The sequence below is a fragment of the Leptosomus discolor genome, chromosome 6 (genome assembly GCF_034619465.1).
Source record: "Leptosomus discolor isolate bLepDis1 chromosome 6, bLepDis1.hap2, whole genome shotgun sequence".
Lineage (NCBI taxonomy): Eukaryota > Metazoa > Chordata > Aves > Leptosomiformes > Leptosomidae > Leptosomus > Leptosomus discolor.
In genome coordinates, this window is record NC_141396.1 from 53869386 (window position 1) to 53873883 (window position 4498).

Below are 4498 nucleotides of genomic sequence, written 5' to 3' on the forward strand. Positions count from 1 at the left end.
CTGACCTGCTGCATTTGACATAATTTGTTAGTGGCAAATACTAAAGAGTTACCCGTGTCAAACTGCAAGGTTTATTTTAAGACAGCCCTAAGAGGCTTGAATCCAGTATTAAAATGATATGTGTTCTCAAAAAATGCATGAGATTTTTAATACTCAAACTTAGGGCTCAACTATATTCACAGATGTATTCTGGGAATGAATCCACGTACAGCCAGGGAAAACTGCCCACATCAGAATGAATGTTCAAGGTACACAGCAGCAAACCCACGTGAAAATGAACCTTGAGGTTGCAGTGATACTCTCAGCATCTGACACATTACACTGAAAACAAAGACAATCTCAGGCAAATACGAATCCTTTGCACTGATTTAGCCTGGAACACTGTAAGAGCAGTTTACAGCCAACAATTGTTCTGTTTTAGTGAAAAAAGAAACATACACAAACAACTGTTCTTTTCCATCCTCAAACAATGGAATAACACATGATAGCTCCTTTACAGTGGTGAAATTCTGACAGTGATCTCAACAGCTGCTCAGCCACCAACCACAGCATTTACAACTGGTTAATTACAGACACCCAAACTCTTGCAACACATTTTGCTTTCATGGCCCAAACAGTATAATCAGTGACTTTATCCAGGACTGCACAATAACGTCTCTGTTTATCAGAGAACAGAGCATAGTAACTTATCCCAAATTCATCATGGTCAACTTAAACATATCAACTTACATTTTCTGTTTTCTTTTTTAAACTAAAAAGAAAGAAAAAAAAGGAGTTGAATATTTTTTTCTAAAAATGCAAAAGCACGAAAACTGCAGATTAAGCTTGGCTAGCCACTAACAGGATCCTTGTTCTGAGCTATGTTTATAACAATTTGATTGTGAAAGTGAGAGGATGAGAAGGCTGTTCAAATTGACACACTTTAGATCAGTGTGATGGCCCTTCCTCTTGTGAGTAACACTTCACAAGTACTTTCATTCCGTTGGACTCCTCTGGGTTTGGCTGAAGAACTCAGGAATGAGAGATGCAGGCTATCTAGGACTACCCATCACATGGCTCTCAGGAAGAGCTAGAATAAATGATCTGCAGGATGGATATTAAATATAGTAAACAGAGTAAAACAAAACCAGAACCTAGGAAGACTATCTTGTTTACTCAAAAGGACCAGAGTTCTGTGTGTGTCTAGTTCTGCTTGTCTGTGAATACCAAATCAATGTAAAAGTTTTATCATTTCGCTTTCCTGTGGGGGGAAACTGAGGCACGAAAAAGTGCAGCTTAACTTTTTCAATTAACTCTTAATTTTGAGGACCTGATATGGCACGTGATTTTTAGGTCAGAAGACCAGCATGAAAACCCCAAAGTACATGTAAGACATCCCCCACGCCGCATCACTTATCAACAGGGTCAGAATAGTCATTTCTGTCGTACCGAGTCAGTAACTGGGATTCACATAAAGATCCTATGAATCATCCAGAACCCAGCCTGCCAGACACTGCTCCCAAATAATATTTGAAACCTGCAGGAGGGGCGAAGCAATAATAGTAATGAAACTAAACAGTGGATTGGGCCTTTATTTTCTAGCTGCTTTAATTGGAGAAAGGGCTTTTTCTAACTTATTTTGCCCAAGAAATGAATTCCAACCTCTTACATAAAAGACCTAATGAATTCCTGCTCTGCTGAGTCAGCGGTGCAGCAAAAGCAGACCACCTCTGCCTGCAAGCCAAGTGAGCGCCAATCCTGCTCAAATGCCATATGATTAATATTTTGAAAGATAACTTAAACACGCCTTTAAAACCCACCAGTCAAGAAAGTGCTAGAGGTTATCTGTTAGGTGACAAGTAGAATGAACTTCCAGGTGTTTTTCAGATCTCATTCTTGTAAATAAGAAACAGCTGACTATGATCCTGGAAATTCTAGTTGAGAAAGCTCTGATGATATTAATGCATTTTGTTGTGTCCAGAATCCCTTGATAGAATTACATTACTGTACACAGCTGGGTGGGTATTATTACGTTGCACAAAGAAAACGGAGATTATACCATCAGGAATAAATGCAACTCAGATCCGACACTAATGCACTTGAATACAAAGCTGGTGCCTCCAAATTTAGTACAGTGTGTTTTTCAATGCTAACTTTCTAACAACATGGACAAATAAAGCCATGCATCCACTGGCAAACTACACTGTGTGGCTAGAGAAGTTTGCTGATGACAGTCTTGTTATTGTAACAGGAAGTGACTCAGCCTTGGCAACAAGAGATCAGATATTTTATTCAGAAGCATTAGGTCATTTTTTTCCCCTAACCAACCAACAGTTTCACAAGGCAACTGGTTTTGTTTGAAAATAAATATCTATTTTGAAAGTGATTTGCTGAGGGAGTGGAGTTAAACATTTATGGTTACGAACAACCACTCAGTTTAATTCAAGGCATCAGGAAACCTCTTGTCCTTTTAACTCTCTTAAATTTGCTGCCTGTACAAAATTCCACCCCCCCAGGCAAGAATTCTCCCACATGGGTGAGTAAAGTATCACCAGCTACATTATCATCATGAGAATGGGAATAAGTGAGGAGATTTGTGTCTGGACCAGTAACTTTCCATGACAATCATATATGACTGATGTCGGCGTTACAGCTAAAGTAATACTTCACACAGGCATTACAGCTGAAGCAAATACGTGCCTTGTTGTAATGGCCTATTACATGTTCTTTCATCAGTTATTTATAAATGGCACGTGATGTTATGCTGCTTCTCCTAAAATCAGTGTAAAACAAAAATTCTGTTAATATCTGGCATCCAGCCTAGCCTAGAACAGTTTCTTTCCTTCTCCACTTCTGCACTGTTACTTATCGTGTGTATCTTTTGCATTACATATAAGCTCACACAACTATGTGGATACAGAAAAAACGGTTTTCCTTCAAAGGCTACACTGGTATTGCTCATTTTTGCTTCACGTTTTAGCACAGTTCACAACTGCATAAAGGTTGCACAAAAAGAAACTAACTGTTTAAGCCAAATTAAAATTCTCTCTCTAACGATAAAAAGTAAACACGGCACCAGCTGCAGCACTCCTCAGAACAGGATTTCGTCATCTTCCTAATATTTGCCTGATCTGTTGTCAGTTTTGTATTTTTAAAATACCAAGGAAGCATAATAATCCACATCACAATGACTCAAATATCCCATGCAAACATATAAATAACATATAAGTAACAATGACAGCTTTTTATCTTGGGCAGAGAGCGGACAAAAAGAAAGTTCATGGGGGTATCTCAAAAACTCTATAGCAACAGTGTTTATCTATTGCCTCCATACAGTGCCCAGAGCCTAATTTTAGGTATTAAAAATAAAATTCTGGACAATTTCCCACAACAGGCACTGCAAGAACACTGTAGGGCTTCAAGCATTCTTGACATCAAAACATATTATTTTTGTAAATGTGTGAAAAATTAAACTTCTTTGAAAAGCCATTGCAGTGAATTTGAATTTACAATTCAGCGTTAAATGAAATATATCCTGAGAAACCTCTGTGCCCTACGCTATTTCGCTCTTATCTTCCTTGTGACACAAGAAGTATTTTATAATTCCAGCCCACTAAAACGGCAGATTTCATAATTTTGCTGCTAAAGCAACGTGGTTTTCTGTGCTCTGTCAAACAGCATTTTTATCTTCTAGCAGGAAAAAATAGCTATCTTGTTCCACCATCTGCCAAAAACTACTAAACACAGGGTGCGCTTCTATGATTTCAAATTGCAGAAGCTTAAGTAACTCCAATGTTATAGCTATTAAATATTCTGACAATCAGACCCTAACATTTTCAAAGTACTGTGGAACATTATTTAAGAAAGGTATTCCAACCACACTGTTCCAGGCTTTAACTGCTAAAATGGTCTAGGTTTCAGTTAGCTGTCCCTTCTGAGCACTGTTATGTATCAGATGATTTTAACTAGATATCATCTTGAAGTGCAGGACAAAGCCTCACAATCTATTCATAGCTTAACATGAAATTTGAGAAACCACGTTTCTTTGACCAAATGTATAGCCATGGAACACAACATGAACATAATTTCAGCTCTACTGCAAAACTCTTCCTATTCCATATCCAGTCTCATGATACAGTATGCTGCTGCAATTGTCTGAAAAAAATTTATTGCCTGAGAATTGCAATTTTATATATGAACACTCACACACACACATATATATGTCAATATTTTATATATTTCATATTTGCTCAGACAGACTTGAAAACATAAGCCCCCAGTGTTTTAACATTTGAAGGATAATAAAAGGAACTTACACTTCTTATTATCCACATTTCACAATTTTAAAGCCAATGTTGTGCTTTTTTAGGACCAGACATTTAATATACGAATGCTTGGACTCAGCTTTCTCTGTGTTATAGGCACGAATATATTGCCGTCTTCCACTGGCATCATGTCAGTTTTATGATTACAAACCCTCCATTCACATGTGTTCTTCTCAAAAGTACTCATGTTTTAA